Source organism: Lactuca virosa, chromosome 7, assembly GCF_052849685.1.
Source record: "Lactuca virosa cultivar CGN04683 chromosome 7, Lactuca_virosa_CGN04683_v6, whole genome shotgun sequence".
Lineage (NCBI taxonomy): Eukaryota > Viridiplantae > Streptophyta > Magnoliopsida > Asterales > Asteraceae > Lactuca > Lactuca virosa.
Window position 1 is genome coordinate 220042745 of NC_136432.1, and position 20109 is coordinate 220062853.

A 20109-nucleotide genomic window follows, 5' to 3' on the forward strand; every position below is an offset into this window, starting at 1 on the left:
CTCTTAAACTTTGACCGTTGTCTGAGTACATCCACGAGACGATTGCCATGACTTGGTGCTCAATCGTTAAAGGATGAGAAGGGAGCATCGATCCTGAGACACAATAGAACACAATAACCCTATCGATGTTCCCGATACCATAACTCTTGAATTTGAAAACCTTCTATCTACTTTATATTGGCTCTAATGATTGGAAGAATGGTGGTGGATGAAGTGTTCGCCGATAGGGAAGGTGCACCGCCGCCGTGTGAGGCCAAAAGAGGCGGTGGGTGTTGGAGGTGGTGGTGGTGGGTTAGGGGCAGAGACAAAGGAGTTGAGATATAAGAGAATGATGCAAACAAATATAGGAGAAGACACCTTATAGAGTAGTCCACGTGACGTTCTTGAAAAAAAGCCCTAGTTTTGGTCTCCAGTTTGTAATAGGAACGCGCGTTTAAAAATTATAAAACGACATGGTGTACAGGACGCATTTATGACGGGTGCCTTCCGTGTTTTTATTTTTATTTTTTCTGACACTAATTTTAGGGCACGTAAAAATGCACGTCCTAAATCCTTCAAATTTTGGGAAAGATGACATTATTTTTACGTCACACACTTTTGCGTATCATAAACCAGTGCGTGTCATAGTTCGCATGTCATTAAAGGCATGTTTTCTAGTAGTGCAAGAAATAACCCTAGGCTATCAGGCATCATATATCAGGCAATTCTATCATGCAATTATTGAAGATCCCGATCCTACCACTAGCATGCTATTCTAACATAAACATAATCTCAAATAACAGTGTGAGTAACTTGGGGTATACTTTCTTGCTCCGGCTAATCGTACACATCGCATCCTTCCTTGATTACTTTTGAAAACAACTTTGAAAATCGGTTTATAAACTTTTACAGTTCCCTAGTTTGAGTCTGGATTCACACGAATGTGCATCCAATTCTATCAAACCAAGGCTCTGATACCAACTTGTAACAATCCAAAAATCAAAGAAATTTAAAATTTTCAAAATCAACCATTAACCAACATTGTTTACAAAAAGAGTCATTGTTTCAAAAGCATTATTTCAAAATCAGAGCTTTCCCAAGACCCACTGACCTAAAAAAGGAAGATGTTCACAATCACGCCTTTGCTTTCCCACGATCCTCATAAGTACCTGAAACAATTGCCTAAAATGTAACGCTCTGTTCCGAATTGTTACCCATTTGGGTGTGGGTGATGAAATGTGGATGATTCGGGCATTCGAATTTGGTTTTGGATCCAAGGGTTATTTTGGTAATACGGAAGCGGGCTTTTATGGAATGGGATTTTTTTGTTCGTGAAATTTTATGGCAAGTATGAGGTAATTAAAGTGTAGAGCTTCTCTTTACCTTTTCACGGATATAAGGATGGTCAGAATCGGAATTGTATTGAAGAAGTTATGGCCTTCAGAATATGTTAGGGTTTGAAGGGAAACCCTAGTACGCGGGGCGTACCAAGGGAGTACACAAGGCGTACTGATGCGAAGGGTATTATGCCGTGCGTAATGGGATGTACGCTTAGCGTACTGCGAGGTTTGGATCGGGGTGCGAGACCTCGTACGCTGGGCGTACGAGGGTGAGTAAGAAACCCTAATTTTTCGTGATGTACCCTATATAAGCTTTATATTAGCCTCTTTTGTTCTTTTCTAAGCCAACCTTCATACCCTAAAAACCCTAAATCGACCCCTTAGCCTCTTGGTGGTATTCTTTAGCTATTAAGAAGACTTTGGTGCTTATTTTTGCCTTGGTAGAGGAAGTAGAGAAGCTTGAGGTTGCTTTGCTTGGTGAAAAGGACTTGGATCCAGAATCATCATCTTGTGGGAAAGCTTTCTAAGGTATCAAGTTTTCATCTTGGCTTATGTATGTTGAGATCTCTTCATGGTTAGTTTTTTATGATTTTGGTCTCCTTTTTGGGTTTATGGGTGAGTTAGGTCGTTTAAGGGCTTGTTCTTTCAGATATAAGTTTGTTTTGGTATCCTTGAGCATAAAGGTGCAAGCTTTATGTGTATTTTGGTGTCATGCATGCATTAAGTCAACTATTAAGTCCCTTTTAGGCTTAAGAGCTTCATTTAGCCATGTATGGACATAAAGTTGGCAACTTTACGTGGTAATGCAGCTTAAGGAAGTCAAATCTATGTTTGGGAGATTTGTATTAATGGATTAAGTGAAAATTCAAGTTTTTGGCTGAGCAAGGTGAGTACGTTAGGCGTACAAGCAGGTACAATTAGCTTACAAGCCTCCAAGCGAGTACGGTGTACGTACACGCTGAGTACGCCCAGCGTACTCAGTCTGTTGGGCCTTGCATGTTTGGGCTTCGGTTTGGGCTATCTTCTGGGATTGGATTGCTTGGGGATTTGTTGAGCCATCTGAGAACAAGTGTTTGGATTAGGGAAAAGTTAATGGGCTTTAGGGTAAGGTCCATGTAAGGGTTTGGGCCCAATTTGTAAAATTGGGCCATTAGTGGGCTTTTGATGTTATTGGTTTGTGGGCCTTTATGATTGAGAGTTTGGGCCTTAGTCTTGGACCAAACTAAGTGAAGGGTAAAATGGTATTTTTACCTTATATATGGATTGTTGGATTTGGATTGGAACCCTATTGTTAATTGGGTGTTATTTGTTTGATAGCACGGGGATTCTAGCATATCAGCAGTCAAAGATTTATTTGTGGGTTCAGCTGTCGAAGTGAGTCTCCTCACTGTACTATGGGTCGAAGGCACCAATGCCGGCCCATTTGGTTTATGTATTATAGGAAGACCCGGGGGTAACCCTTGGAATTTGTATGAAAGACTAGGAGGTGGCTCCTGGCAATCTGTATGCAAGACCAGAGTCTGAACTCTGGCAGTTAGTTAGATAAGTAGTTGTAGATTGTATGCTAGTTGTCTTTGTGATGCTTGCATGGAAGACCAAGAGGCGGCTCCTGGCACTTGTCTGTAAGACCCAGGGTTTTGGCCCCCGGCCTGGCAAGGAAAGACCATGATACGGCTCATGGCATAATGGCAAGACTATGGTTGGCACTTAGCACCTCCTATTGTATGCTTGATATGTATGACTCGTATGTTATGTATGATATATGGTATTTGGGGAACTCACTAAGATTTGTGCTTACAGTTTGTGGTTTATGGTTTCAGGTACTTCCGTTTCGAAAGGGAAGGGCTCGGTTTGATCGCAGCGCATACACCCATGTTTTCCGCAACTCGTGATTTTGGAAATGAATTCTGAAATTGTTTTTATTTTGAAATACTTCTGAATGTTTGAATAAAGGATAGCTGAGTGTTTTGATTATATTAAAAATGAAATGTTTACCATAGTTTTTGGGATGTTTCAAAAAACTACAAGCCAAAGCTTAGTGGGTCTCCCAAAGTTATTCATCACACCACAAAGCAAACAAGCATACAAATATGAGTTGCCAGATGCCAGCCTGACTGGACCGCCTCACAGGGCCTACAGCCTATCTGGACTGCTCTACGAACCTTCGGCATGACAGGACCGCCTCGCAGGGTCTACAGCCTATCCGGACCGCTCTACGGGCCACCAACCTGACTGGACCGCCTCGCAAGGTGTCTTGGCCTACAGCACAAAGCAGCGCCGCCTCAACCCAAACACAATATGTCGACATATGTAACAGATAAACATAAACACGGAGCCAACAAATACATATAATCATACAGATCAACTAAACAGCTACAAACTAGCATAATACTATCCTAACCAGGATAAATAATCTAGTGGGCCGACCTTGGTGCCTTCGACCCACGGGTATAGTGAGGAAAACTCACCTCTCTGTCTGAATGCAAGCTGAAATAAATCTTTACTCCGAAAATTGGCTCAACCATCACCTAGCCAATACCAAGGACCTAATCTTAATTAACATCTCAAAATACCCAAAATACCCTTAGGTCAAACTTGGTCAAAACTCTGGTCAAAGGCAAGGTCAACAAGTCAACTCGGTTAACTCTGCTGAGTACGCGGGGCGTACTCAGCTTGTACGGTAGGCGTACGCACTGAAGTCCTTTATTCCATAATAAGAGCTTAATGCCTTAAGCTCTTACGTTCCAGTTGTAGATCCAAGGCCAAAATACCACTGAGAGTCATAAAGTTTCCAACTTTATGACTTTGCATGCCTATTAAGTGCTTAATACAAACAATCTTAACTTCTTAACACCTAAAGACCTTCTAGAGCATGCATGGGGAAGAACTAAGCATCAAGATCTCATTTTTATGACTCAATACCCCTCATTTGGGTCTGAAAGGATGACTTATTTGGTTAAGATCATGCCATGCTGAAGAATCACAAAGGTTGGACCTGCTGTACGTTAACGCAGATCAGAACAGCAAGAATGCCACTACACGGGTTTCATCGAAAGTCATGGGCTCCATTAGTGACCTAAGGGATTCTGAGTACTCCAATGAATCTTTTAGAAAGTCGCGAACTAAAGTATTAGTAAAGTTGCAACTAAGTTAATTATTTGCTTATATGTGATAATGGAAAGTTGAAATATTGAAATATTGAGAAAAGATAAAAAAAAACAAAATAAATAAATAAATAAAGTGAAAAAGAGAAAAAGTTCCAAAAAAAATATAAAGTTGCAACAATAAAAAGTGTAGATATATTTTTAGGATAATTAGATTATATAGTATTTTTCATTTTTGTTGAGTCTCTTGGCATTTGACAATAACTTTTGAGACGAATGGAGGTAAATAAAAAGGCATAGTGTAACGCCCGCAAATTCGGGCTAGTCAATTTAAGGACAATGAGCGTCAAAAATGACTTTTTGATGGAAGATTATTTAGAAGGAGTAATCTTAACTAAGTTTTAGTATATGTTACAAGGATTCCGTACATATAAAGAACGCTGAAATCTGAGTTATAACGAAGAAGTTATGACCCGTCGAAGTTTCGCGACAGAACCAGCACGACACAACGCGACGTAAATAGTGAATTTACGATAGAGCGATATTTGGCCTTAGCGATCTAAACGAAAGTCGTAGAATACGTTAAACCGAGAACGTGCATAAAAAGAACGTCCAAATCTGACTTCGTATGACGAAGTTATGATTTTTCTAAGTTTCGGTATAGTAGTAGACAGCTAAAAACTCGAAATAAAGATCGAGTGATTTTTAGCCGACACAACCTAAACGAGAATCGAAGGTCTCATTAATAGTAGTACAACGGTAAAAAGACAGACGAAAACGGACATCAGATGAAGAAGTTCAGAAATTTTAACGGACTTTTACTGTCTCGACCCGTTAAAAATATAATATTAATATAATATTAAAAATAAATTCAAAATTAGCCGACGGAGTCTAAATGAAAGATGTAGAGCATAATCTCACCTACGCGTGGATATAAAGAACGTCAAAAACGGAGCTCGTACGCAAAAGATATGAATTTTCGAAATTTTTAAATAAAAATAAATGAAAATTCGAAGCCTTATCCGAGGAGGTACGCCCAGCGTACTTCGTATGCCCAGCGTTCGCATGCGGGGTCAGAAGTCGGCCACGTCCTTCTCTCTTCGCACGAAGCACACGTATCGGATAAGATTTCCACGTCCGAGACCCGGGTTCCGATCAGAGGACACGCCTCGCGTAGATGGCTGCCTCGCAGTACGCCCAGCGTACAGAGGACTTACGCTCAGCGTAGTCAGCAGCTTCGGTCCCCTATAAATAGAGACCGAGTGTCTCCGGAATTATGTTACATTTTCTTATTTCCTTTCACTCTAAAACCCCTTTTAGCCCACTTTTAACCCCCAGAAGCCCCAGTATCATTCCCGACACCCGAAGCAAGTCCCGACGCTCCGAAGTTCCCGAGAAAATTATATTTTCAAGTCGAAACTCTGCCCGTGTAAGGCTGGTTTTCAACTAAAATCCCGGTTTCATCGAAGAATATTGTCTTAATAGACGAAGTGTTGTCCAATCGTCGTCTTATCAAGTGAGTGTATAGTCACTTTCATCTTACACATAGATATGAAGTATTTTATATAAAATACGTGCTATGTATATATATGTTGTTTGTTTATTTGAGATGGATGTTGAATAAATGTTTTATACATGTTGAAAATGATTTAAAATGTATATATATTTTTTCTTCAAATATGTTGCGTAAAACATGGGTAGATAAAGAATGAGGGATGAAAGTACGGTATAGATGTACGTTGGTAGCTATGAATTTAGTACCTTGGCAGCTTTGGACTTAGTGCCTGTTGTGTAAACCCTGGCGACGATGTGACTTCGTGCCTATTTGACATAAATTGTTGAGGAAAAGTAGTGTTGTCACCCCGATGTTTGCCTTATTTGACATAAATTGCTGAGGAAAGCAGTGTTGTCACCCTATTGGTTGCCTTATTTGACATAAATTGCTGAGGAAAGCAGTGTTGTCACCCCATTGGTTGCCTTATTTGACATAAATTGCTGAGGAAAGCAGTGTTGTCACCCCGATGGTTGCCTTATTTGACATAAATTGTTGAGGAACATCTGAAGCAATGTTGTCGCCTCGATGAAAATCTTTAGACTAGGTCCCTTATAAATAGTTACTTTAGGGACATAAAGTGAGGAATACGGGAACGGGTAATCAGGGTTATTTTTGGTTGATGAAATTAATAAATTTATTGTTGAATGATGAAATTAATAAATTTATTATTTGTGGGTTGAAAACCCTATATGCTCACCAGGCGCCCAAGCCTGACTCACTCAGTTTTCTATATTACAGGTAGTGGCAAGAGCATAGTTGGATGACTTAACGAGAGATTTTGGATTATAGGCCAGTAGATGTAAATAAATATTGTAAGGCTTATAATATACTGTTTATGCTTTTGATCTGTATCGGAACATGACATCCCGAGGTTTTGTTATGAAATGGAAAATATATTTCTTTAAGAACTGATTTGATAAATTTTTATTATATTTTGTTTTGGGAACAAATTCCGCAACATCTTTTGGAAAATTACTCTGATTTTATTTTAAAAGCATAAACAAAATCGGTCTTTTATGGCCGAGAAATTTGGGGATGTCACAGTTGGTATCAGAGCATTAGTTTAAGCGCACTAGGAATTTGTAGGAAATTTCTAGACTTAAACTTAGAATGCTAAGCAATGATCGTGAGATGAGTGTCTACCATATTTTATACACGAGCACTAGTATATTTTAGGAAAATGCCTAAAATGCTTTTATGTGCTAAATGCTATATGTTTTCCATATATGATATTATTTGTTCGGATCTATGGTATGTTGCCGACCGGATCTGGAAACCTTATGTGTTTAGGATTCTAAGTGTATGACTACGATATTAGAACTAGCATGTAAACATTTCGAAGTGATAATGAAGATTTGAACGTCTATCATGAATAAAGATCTAAATTCGCCTACTTTGGTGTATAGATCAAAATGGCAAGAACTCGAAGTGGAGTTGGAAACGCAAATGAAAACAGAAATCAGCAGCCTCAACCCCAAGTGATTGAGCAAGTGATGATAGTAGAAGCTGCACCTGAGCCGGTCACTATGGCTGGAGTACAAGCCATGATTCGGGCTATGATGACCGAACAGATGGAAGAGATGAGGCAGATGTTGCTGAACAACAGGGATGAACTTTCAATACCTGTTGAACAACCTGAATTAAATGACGACCAGTCAGAGGAAGGAAATTAAAGTAGATCTGTTGGTCAAACTGAACCGCTTGTGGTTAGGAGGAATAACCAAGAGGACGGAGTCGAGAGAAACGGATGCAAGTACAAAGATTTTATGACTTGTAAGCCGTCAACTTTCACGGGAAAAGAAGATCTCGTCGGAGTAATGGATTGGATCTCGGAGATGGAATTAGCTTTTATGACATGTGGTTGCCAAGGCAAGTTACAAACCATATTTGCAGTGCGTCAGTTCAGAGGTGGCGTTGTTCGCTGGTGGAACACTTTGGGGAAGACCCTAAGCCCTAATGAGCCACTGCAACTGACTTGGGCAGAGTTCTTGGTGTATTTCAAGCGCAAGTACTGCTCAGCCTAAAATCTGCTTGAGCTAGAGAACCAATTTCTGACATTAAAGAAGGGGAGCATGTCCATCGATGAATACACCAATAACTTCACAGACAAAATGGAGTTTGCTTTGCGTATTGTCCCAGATAAGCTGACAAAAATCGACAGGTACGCAAAGGGACTTCTATGGGAGTATGCGGTACCAGTGCGTCAGGCACTTACTCTAGAGGCAGCTATCTGGGATGCCAAGTCTGTTGAAGATATGATTAAGGGAAGAACCGTCAGCAAGGTTGAAGTTGGTGAGAAGAGAAAGTTTGAAGGAACTTCAGGCTCCAACAAGAAGAGCAAGTCTGAATCAAGAAATCTTGGAGGAGGAGTAAACGAAGCAAAATGGTGCGAGAAGTGCAAAAAGAAGCACTTCGGGAAATGTAGCGAAGAGGTGACCTGCTACAAGTGTGGAAAGACTGGGCATTACGCCAACGAGTGTCCGTCCAATAAAAGGGTATGTTATAGATGTAACGAGGAAGGGCACATTTTGAAAGACTGCCCAAAGAAGAAAGAGGCAGCAAGGCCCAATGTTCTACCAAAACCAAAACCAAGGGCATTCCAAATGATCCTTGACGAAGCAGATGTAAATGCAAGGGATCAGGAGTAAGGACCTTATATTCCCAAAACCAAGATATAAAGTAGCCATGTAGTTAGTATCCAGTGGTGTAGCCTATTAAAGGCATAGTATAGATTAAACTTAAACATCCATGTAATCGTTTCAAGAAGTAATATAAAACTTGGTTTTGTTATCTGGCGTGTTAAGTGGTTAATTGATTTTCTTGTATGGTGACTTGGAAAACTGCAAGACAATACTTGGAACGAGTATGAGTAGGTGTGAATAGTAGTAGAGGCCTATACTATTAGAAGCACATGACTCACACTTGAATCAGGGAAAGTCACAAGGTTACCAAGAAGCTAGTAATTGATCTCGTTTTATTCGAGTATGTCGTTACCATTGTTTCGGTAATGACTAATAAGATGATTGTTATTCCGACCCTAGTGGTCATATCAAATTGAGTCCGACTACGATGAGTTTGTTACGTGGTTCAGAGAACCAAGTTCGATGTAACATCTGACTTAAGCTAGAAGATTGAAATCAAAGCGATCAATAGTATCGCGCTCGTTGTTAAAGAAGTTGATAGCTAGAAATGCTACATGTAAAATGTGATTATATCACATTAGAACATGAAGGAAGGTATAGTCTGTTCTAGAATTTGGCTCTAAGAGACATGAGTCTAAGCGTTGTGACATACGATGAAAGGTCATTAGAATATGACACATCGATCCATGGTAGTAAGAAAAGAACTTGCCTTAAGTTTGTTAAGAAGAAGAAGGAGTCTCCAGTAAGGATCGAGATCATGACTTGAAGGTCATAATTGGAGTTTAACATAAGATAGAAAGCAGGTGCAAGATTTGAGCACCGCCTGCAGTCAAGAAGTCCAAGAGTTAGATACTCGTTTGAAGTAACATAGATTACGGTTATTACATAGGATGGAAAGATAAAGTATGGAATCATTATACAAGCCCTATTTCGTTGATGATTCTGGGACGTAATCATCCTAAGGGGGAGATAATTGTAACGCCCGCAGATTCGGGCTAGTCAATTTAAGGACAATGAGCGTCAAAAATGACTTTTTGATGGAAGATAATTTAGAAGGAGTAATCTTAACTAAGTTGTAGTATATGTTACAAGGATTCCGTACTTATAAAGAACGCTGAAATCCGAGTTATAACGAAGAAGTTATGACCCGTCGAAGTTTCGCGACAGAACCAGCACGACACAACGCGACGTAAATAGTGAATTTATGATAAAGCGATATTTGGCCTTAGCGATCTAAACGAAAGTCATAGAATACGTTAAACTGAGAGCGTGCATCAAAAGAACGTCCAAATCTGACATCATATGAGGAAGTTATGATTTTTCTAAGTTTCGGTATAGTAGTAGACAACTAAAAACTCGAAATAAAGATCGAGTGATTTTTAGCCGACACAACCTAAACGAGAATCGAAGGTCTCGTTAATAGTAGTACAACGGTAAAAAGACAGACGAAAACGGACGTCAGATGAAGAAGTTCTGAAATTTTAACGGACGTTTCCTGTCTCGGCCCGTTAAAAATATAATATTAATATAATATTAAAAATAAAGTCAAACTTAACCGACGGAGTCTAAATGAAAGATGTAGAGCATAATCTCACCTACGCGTGTATATAAAGAACGTCAAAAACGGAGCTCGTACGCAAAAGATATGAATTTTCGAAGTTTTTAAATAAAAATAAATGAAAATTTGAAGCCTTATCCGAGGAGGTACGCCCAGCGTTCGCATGCGGGGTCAGAAGTCGGCCACGTCCTTCTCTTTTCGCACGAAGCACACGTATCGGATAAGATTGCCACGTCCGAGACCCGGGTTCCGATCAGAGGACACGCCTCGCATGTACACCCCGCGTATGAAGGCTACGCCCCGCGTAGATGGCCGCCTCGCAGTACGCCCAGCGTACAGAGAACTTACGCTCAGCGTAGTCAGCAGCTTCGGTCCCCTATAAATAGAGACCGAGGGTCTTCGGAATTATGTTACATTTTCTTATTTCCTTTCCCTCTAAAACCCCTTTTAGCCCACTTTTAACCCCAGAAGCCCCAGTATCATTCCCGACACCCGAAGCAAGTCCCGACGCTCCGAAGTTCCCGAGAAAATTATATTTTTAAGTCGAAACTTTGCCCGTGTAAGGCCGGTTTTCAACTAAAATCTCGGTTTCATCGAAGAATATTGTCTTAATAGACGAAGTGTTGTCCAATCGTCGTCTTATCAAGTGAGTGTATAGTCACTTTCATCTTACACATAGATATGAAGTATTTTATATAAATTACGTGCTATGTATATATATGTTGTTTGTTTATTTGAGATGGATGTTGAATGAATGTTTTATACATGTTGAAAATGATTTAAAATGTATATATATTTTTTCTTCAAATATGTTGGTTAAAACATGGGTAGATAAAGAATGAGGGATGAAAGTATGGTATAGATGTACGTTGGTAGCTATGAATTTAGTACGGTATAGATGTACGTTGGTAGCTATGGATTTAGTACCTTAGCAGCTATGGACTTCGTGCCTGTTGTGTAAACCCTGACGACGATGTGACTTCGTGCATATTTGACATAAATTGCTTAGGAAAAGTAGTGTTGTCACCTCGATGTTTGCCTTATTTGACATAAATTGCTGAGGAAAGCAGTGTTGTCACCCCATTGGTTGCCTTATTTGACATAAATTGCTGAGGAAAGCAGTGTTGTCACCCCGATGGTCGCCTTATTTGACATAAATTGATGAGGAACCCCCGAAGCAGTGTTGCCGCCTCGATGAAAATCTTTAGACTAGGTCCCTTATAAATAGATACTTTAGGGACATAAAGTGAGGAATACGGGAACGGGTAATCAGGGTTATTTTTGGTTGATGAAATTAATAAATTTATTGTTGAATGATGAAATTAATAAATTTATTATTTGTGGGTTGAAAACCCTATATGCTCACCAGGCTCCCAAGCCTGACCCACTCAGTTTTCTATATTACAGGTAGTGGCAAGAGCATAGTTGGATGACTTAACGAGAGATTTTGGATTATAGGCCAGTAGATGTAAATAAATGTTGTAAGGCTTATAATATATTGTTTATACTTTTGATCTGTATCGGAACATGACATCCCGAGGTTTTGTTATGAAATGGAAAATATATTTCTTTAAGAAATGATTTGATAAATTTTTATTATATTTTGTTTTGGGAACAAATTCCGCAACATCTTTTGGAAAATTACTCTGATTTTATTTTAAAAGCATAAACAAAATCGGTCTTTTCTGGCCGAGAAATTTGGGGATGTCGCACATAGGAGGTAGGAATGCCAAAAATAAACGTTGTTCAAATTGACTAGGAAGTGTTTATAAGGATTGTGAGTATTTAAGATCGGGGATATTCTTAGGAAAATTAAACACAAATATATGCATTGCGGTCGTGATGTAATGGATTGGCTCAAAAATGATTGTCTTGTGCGATGTTGATGGCTTATAATCAATTTTGTTTTGGGTCAAGCAAAAGTCAAGTGTGGGGTATTTTGATATGTGCATAATTAGTCATATATTTCATGCATTATCTTAATATTTTTTAGCTACAAATGTGCTTATTTTAGGACAAAAGGTACTTAATATGTTAAAAAAAATTGTAACAGCAAAGACATGCTCGGGATTAAAAGGAAGCAAAATGTGGAGCTGGAAGCAGGAAAAGTGGACCAGGTCAACCGAAGTCAAAATGCTTAAGGAATATGAAGTCCACAGCGTGGAGAGCTTAGCCACGTCGTGGGGAGAAGAATCTCCGCGATCATCAGACAGACTTGAGGAACGCGCGTGGAAAATGCCCGCCACGCCATGGAGGCTTTGGCCACGACATGGGGATCAGATCTAGGAAACTATAAATATTACGTTCTAAACCTTAGTTTACTTTGTTCTTCATTATGTGTTCTATAGTAAACTTCGATTTTGAGTGTTTTTTTCAGTACTTATGGGCTAAAAACCCTAACTTCTGTTTAGAGTAGAGGATCATTATAACTATGTGTTGATTTATTGGATCTTGGATTTTTGCTAGTTGCTTATTTGTTATGATAGCTTGTTGAAGACCCTTTTGTGTTAATGATAACTACTTTTTCTGTTTATTGCTGAGTTTTTCTGAATTAGATGATCATTCTTATTTGGTAAACTTGAATCTTATGAATTTGTGATCATCAAAGTGATAAGACTAGTGTTTTGATCATAAACCTAGGGTTAAAAAGAAAAGTGGTTAAATTAATGTGGAAACAAATATGTGATGATCATTCATATATTAAATTGATGTTATTATCCATTAACTCAATCATTAGTTCAAGTCTAGCATAACTCGAACTTAATACTAGTATTCTTATTTATTTGTCCACCTGATCAATAATGAATTAGTTTTACTAAAGGATTATTCTTTTGATCATAAAGTCTAATCAACCTTAGGAATCGGTAAGGAACAACAACTTAATCCATTGCATTTTCCAAGAAATATACCATAGGAGTAGTGTGAATCGTATCTAAACGGAATCTCTTTAATATCTTGCTTTAAACCTTAACTTGGATTGCTTTTTGTTAGTTTAATCGTTTTTGGTGATAACTGTTTTTAAGTAAGCTGGACTTGTAAAACCAAAGAAAAACCCCTATTTAATTGCTTTTTTAGTTAACGTTAGTAGATAAATTAGCTTTTAATTATTCTCGTTCCCCTTGTGTTCGACAGCCTACTTTCTTCCTATATTACTATTTGATTAGGTACACTGTCTATCACATTTAGCTAGTTTAGAAAGTTTGGTTTATAAATAAAAAACTGGTATATAAATTGTGTATTATTGCGTCATGATAGTGATCAAATCATGGCATGGTTCCTGCAATTCAGTTTGTTCTTGTTCTTCATACAAGTTTTCTGCTAGCCATCCTTCTAGCTCCTCCAAATTGTCTTTTGTATCATATCCCTCGTTTTCTCGCTCTAGTTCCTGTACCACTTCCTCAAAAGGGGCATCAAAAGCATCGAGAATCGGAAAATACGTGGTAAACAAAAAACTAAAAAATACATCAGATCCCATGTCGTGGCAAGGAGATCACCACGTCGTGGATCCTGTGATAACAGAAAAAAAGAAATTTTACTTTTGGAGATTTTACCCCACAAAAGGGATCGTTCAACTAATGGCGACTAATTTTCAGCAAAAATAAGTTGTTTCTCAGCAACGGCACCAAAAGCTGTGATGTGTTTTAAATTCACTAAAAGCTTTAAATTTATAATCATATCTAATTCTACCAGCTAAAACACAATTAGGCAGTGTACCTAGTCGTGTAGTAGTACAGTAAAGTAAGTAAGGAGTCGAACACAGGGATCAGAATTTTACAATAGAAAATAATTGTTATTAATTAAACTAGAAGAAATAACTTTAAGTGGAAGTTTTTATCGGATTTTGCAAGTTTAGAAAAATTTCAATTAAGCAATCAACTATAAATACTTTAAACTAAAACAAGTAACTAGAAAACGCTTTTTAATCAAGGATAAAAGATACTTCATTTTAGCTTTGAATCTCCCCTTTTCCTATGGTTGATTTCTAATTGATTAAATATATTGGTTACCAAATTATTAGCTTACTAGTTATCATGTTCCAATTCCTAGTAATTACCAATTTATGATTTATTATGAAATGATCTAGCACAAGTGGACACTAAATTGATTTTAAAGATTATTTGAACTATGAATGATAAATCTAATGATTACCTATCTAAGATCAATACAAGCCAATCTAGCACATATTATGAATGGATAATGCTCTCTAACACAATCAAAGATACTAACGTTACTACCTAACTCTAGGATTTATTCAATCATTAGATCTAGCAATTCAATGTTTATAAACAACTAGATATCAAGTTTATGCAATAAGAATTGTCACCTAACTAAAGCAGTAAAAATTATAACTTTAACAAGCTAGGATTATCAATCTACCAAACACAAGTTAAACAAACACAATTAAATCCATAAATAATGAAATCAACTCAAAGTATTAGGGTTCATCGTCACTAAAAGAAAGCAGAAGGTATTAGCCCATAATCATGGCAGAAACACACATAATCAAAGAGTAAACTAAGTTAAACACGGTGAAAAGTAAGCAAACCGAAAGATTAATGATTCTCTTCGCGTAGATCTCTCAAATACTTGTTCTCCAATCGAAATATGATCTACTTAAGGTTTCTAGGAAGTATTTAGCCGCATGTATCAGTGGCCTTCTGAAGCACCACCCCCCCCCCCCCTCCCCCCAATTGTAACATAAAAATCGATATATATATATATATATATATATATATATATATATATATATATATATATATATATATATATATATATAGTTTCCTTAAATTGGTCGTCACGTTGTGGAGAACAGACATCCACACGGTGGGAGACACTTTAAACGCATATGCTTCAAGTCTCATCGCATATCATCGGGAAGGTTATATGCTTCCACGTCGTGGGATCTTCTTTTTGAAGTATTTTTCTCTTCTTCTCCTATTGATGAACTCTTCCAACTTCCAAGTTTCCAGCTTTGTCCATTTTAGTCATTTTCCTTTGAGAATGTCGTTCTTTGGCTACAAAATAGATTTTAAAATTTATAAGCACCAAATATCTTAATACTTAACCAAAATGAAGCTAAGTGTTCTTAAATATTGTACTAAATATATGCATAAATATAGCAATATCAAATACCCACGAGCCCGGAGTTTCCGATCAAGAAGTTTTAAATGCAACACAAAATGATTATCGTGAACACCATAACATGAAAGATTTTCGTTAAGAGGCGGCTTGAATATTTTAAAAAATCATCCTTCTTTTTTTTAGAATTTAAGTATGTATTTTAGTTTTCGTTTGTCGTTTGTAGTATGGTTTTTTTTTGTTATTTTGTTTGTCGTTTTAGGATTTAATCTATGTTATTGTAGCGTGGTTTATGTTATTCTAGTGTGGTGTTTTAATTAAATGTTATTTTTAATATTATTGAATACTTTTTTTGGTTTAAAATTAGTATAAGTTTATTTTAAAGATTAAAAAAATTATAAAAACATTATGTTTTATTATATCTAGAATTTTATACATAAATAAAATTAAAAATACTGATGCGGCAAAGGGGTTGAGTGTCTGGGTACGATGTTATTTTCGTATATTGTAAGTTGAGAAAGATGAAAAAAAAAATGAGAAAGAAAACCGATGAAATGCACTTTTAGCAGCGACCCTAGGCATGTCTCATCTGATGTCGTTGCTAAAGGGCTAGTCATCGCTAAAAGAGGCGTCCCTAATACTATGTTTTCTTGTTTTGGGTTGGGAGGAACCGCTCCCACCTCCCTAATAGGCCCCAATTTGAGAACAAGAAAAAATTGTTTTTCTTTTGGGAAAATGACTTAATAGAGAGTAACATAGTTTTCGTCATATACATGTTTACAATTTATTGTTTTTTTCTTTGTAAAATAAACTCTTTTACATTGTTGTTTTGTACACATTCATTTCTTATGACCGACTACTCTAGGTTATGAACGGCTACTTTAGATTAAGTTTTCAGTTTGTACACATTTAATCTTTAATGTTTTTTTTTTGCAAAATAAGTCCTTGTTATTTTTGCACACATTCAGTCCTTATGATCGGTTTTATTTAGGTTTTGTTCATATGACATCCTACGTGGGACAATCATTAATAAGGTGTATTTTGGTAACCATTGGGTATTGGTTAGTATTGGTTATAGTTAATTGTTTTTGTCGGTTAATGGTTACTATCGGTTATCCATAATGATAAAAATGATTTAAAATTTGAAATTGCATTGAAATAAAATAATAATAATAAGTACATTGCTATAAAAATGAAAATAACAAATGGTTACCCTCGTCATCCTTTCAATTCTATTGATAAATCTCAGTTATATTGCTTGTGTAATGGTATAATGAACTGAAAACACGAAGAAAAACAAATGGCAAAGAAAAAAACCAATCTAAGATATAACCATTTTTTAGTAATTTATATAAACATTACGATTGAACCATTTGTATGCATATTTATAATAAAAACGTGAGACAAAAACACATCAACCATATATATGTTTTAACCATTTATGTCGCATTATAGCATTATAGCAAATGATTTTCATCGCTTCAACAGATAAGACTGATTAGGGATGTGTTGGTGTGAGTGATTGGATGACCGTTTGGTTAATAATGGTTCGGTTATCCTATAAAACCAAGCCTAACCGCTACTTATCAGTTAGCAAAAAAAAAAAAACAAACAAACAAACCGAACCATCAGTTTCAAAAATGGTTCGGTTATATTGGTTAATTTGATTTTGGTTCGGTTTTTCGGTTTTATGCTCACCCATATATTTCGATGTCTCCTCTATATGTGTCAATCCGAAAACCTTATTCCAAATACTATCGTTAAATAATTTCACATTTTTATAATTATCAGTGACAAAAAGAGATATAACACAGATGGAAAATATACAACCTCATTCTAATTTGATTCGTTAACTCGACATTTTCCGTGAAAGAAACAACATATAGAATCTATCTTCATAGCTAAATATATTTAATTAATCATTCAAACCTCTAAAAAAAACTCATCACCTGCTATTGTTATCATGGTCGTGACATAACAATCGTGGCAAGATCCCCACCCCCTTCTCTTCGTGTACCCTTATTAATAAGAGTATTTATGGTATGGTTAACATTAAATTTCTAAAAAGAAAAACTTGAACGTACTTTAAATATGGTTTAGTCAAAATGTCGAACTTAAACCTAAAATTATATTAGCATTATTTCCAATTTCTAGACGCTTGGCTCATTTAGGTTTAACTCTATATACCAATTAAATACCAAATGAATTGATTGTATATGTGTATTGTTCTAATTAAAAAAAAACTTTGTATAATTAATATTGTTTTTTACGTATATTGTCCAAAATATTAATTTCACTATGAACCTATAAAAAGAAGATTACAAATAAAAAATAAAAAATAAAAAATAAATAGTAAAGGGCACAATGTTGAACCTTTGAACAAATGATGTCGGTGCATTGGTCCATGAGGATGGAAGCTTTGAGAACTCAAAAGAAAGATCGACATATTCTAATTTAGTTGTAGTGACTACACAAAATTCATCTTCTAGACGTCTACTCTTTAATTTAAACTCCATTTTTGTTCTTTCCTTTTATTATTTATGATCACGAATTAATTAGGAATTTTACAACATATAATAGAGTCATATGTGACGTAATGTTAAGCTGATGTTTAGCTGTAATCTTGAAGCAAGTAGGCATCTTTGAGAATATATTTTCTTTCTTGATTTGTAAGTTAGTGGAAACTGTATCCAGCACGTCAACAGTTAACAGATTACTCCTTTCTTATCTGTCCAAATGACAGATTGCGATTCCATTCCAACACAACACAAACCACCTTCCAATTCCGCCCACCTTTATTATTATTATTATTTACACATTGTTTCTCAAATATTTATAAAAAATTACTAAGAAAATAATAAAAAACAGGAATTTTATGTATACAATGATGATTAACAGCAAAAAGGAAGCCATGAATATGGGCTTTTACATGTGCTGCATGAACCCACATGGGCGGCTGTTTATGATTATCAGTTTCAAGAATTAACGAATGTAATCAATTGTATAACACTACATGATTAATACACAACAAGCTATACAAGATTCTAAAACGAAAGAACAAATGAATTTGATGATTATATGTTTTATTGGGTTTACGTCATGATCTTGATTTATTCCGTTTTGATCGAGAAACACGGTTTCTTCATCGGAAGTGGACTTTCAACTTCTTGTTCGTTAATCAACATTTGGCTTTTCTTCCCACAGTCAACGCTCAAACCCATTTGGAATAAGTCGGGGAACGCCGGCAAGTTTAAGTCAAAGTCGCGCGGTTGACTAGGGGTGGAGGAAGCACCTCCGTCTGATGTCGTTGTGACGGTGCTGCCAGGGTTGTTTCCGTCGTAGTGCCGTCGTTTGTGGCCGCCAAGCGCCTGGCCGGTGGGGAACGTTCTATGACAGATGGAACACTCGTGTACTTTTCCACTAGGTTTCAAAACAGAAGAACTCGACAAGGTGGCGGTGGCGGTGGCGGAGGCGGAGGTGGACGGAATATGGTCGTCGGGAACGTTCTTCCGGTGACTAGCTTTATGTCCTCCGAGTGCTTGGTAAGAAGAGAACCCCTTGTTGCATACGCTACATTTGTAAGCCTGCACCCGGGAGTCAGACTCATTTTCCGGCGGTGTGTCGGTGGCGGTGGAGGTGGAGGTGGGGCTGCCGTTGGCTAGGAGCATCAAGCAGAGGGCTAAGTACTCTTCTTCTGTGGGTGGTTGTTGTGGAAGAGCAACATCGTGATCGGTGGTGGTTCTTGGGCGTTTAGATCGCTTGCCTTTGTTCCAAGAATCTTGAACATCCATGTCGCGGTGGCGGAGAGGCGGCGACGGTGATCCAAGAGCTTCGAGTGCCATTAAAGAAAGAAAGAGGTGGTGTTGAGTGATATAAGAGTGAAGACTATAATGATTAATGAGGCCAAAAGATGTTTATATATATGGGAAGTTGCGTGAGGGGTAGCGGTGGGAGTGTTGTAGAGGTTAATCTTAATCTTAGTTGGATAGAATATTGGTGGAATTATTATAATATAAATTAATAAAATAATAAAATAACAAATGATATAATAACAAATGTGAATTGTGGGGAGAAGGGTGGCTACACGTTGAGTAGTTGGGTGATGAGTGGGAGTGGAGTAGGGGCATAAAAGAGCCTTTTTTTATGTATTTATTTAAATATTTAATCATTTAGTTGCAATTAAAATTTTATAAATAAGAAAGAGAATGGAGAGTTATGACTTATGAAAAGTCAAATGAAAACAAACGTGTCTTTCTTTTCCTGTTGCCTTTTACAAAACTCTAGTATTTCTGACTCTTCTTTTTAACATATGTCGTTAAAGAATACTCGAAGTTGTAGCACTTATCCACTTTTCTTTTGATCTTCAATATTTGATAAAATAACGTAGGGTATTAAATTAAATTTATATTGTTAAAATTAAACAATTATTCTTACGTATATGAAATTAGGTCTATATTATTGTCTAAGGAATCATAAAAAATAGACAAAGTGACACTATAGCAATAAGCTTTGGCCTTCTATGACCTTAATGGATTACTTACCATATCTTATTCATGACTTACTAGTTGTTAAGTTATGTCTTTATGCTGGTAACAAAAGAAATACAAATTAAAAATAAAAATGATGATGTAAGAAAAAGTAAGCATAATCTTACAATATGTAAAGAATCATAATCTTGAAACAAAAATATCAAACAATATCGTTTTATGTATTATGCTTAATTAGAAGGTGTTTAAATAGTTTTGTAGACTTTTTTCATTAAATACTTTTTTGAAAAGATATCCCAAAGAATTTACTTAATATAATTTTGATAATCATCTAAAAGAGTGTTTCGTCTAAGTAATGTGTTTAC

The 20109-nt window shown here is 36.7% G+C and overlaps 1 pseudogene; it reads right to left on the reverse strand.

Moving 5' to 3' along the window:
* Positions 1-18112: 18112 nt before the first annotated feature.
* On the reverse strand, positions 18113-19155 carry LOC145127882 (zinc finger protein ZAT10 pseudogene; annotated as a pseudogene).
* Positions 19156-20109: the final 954 nt, after the last annotated feature.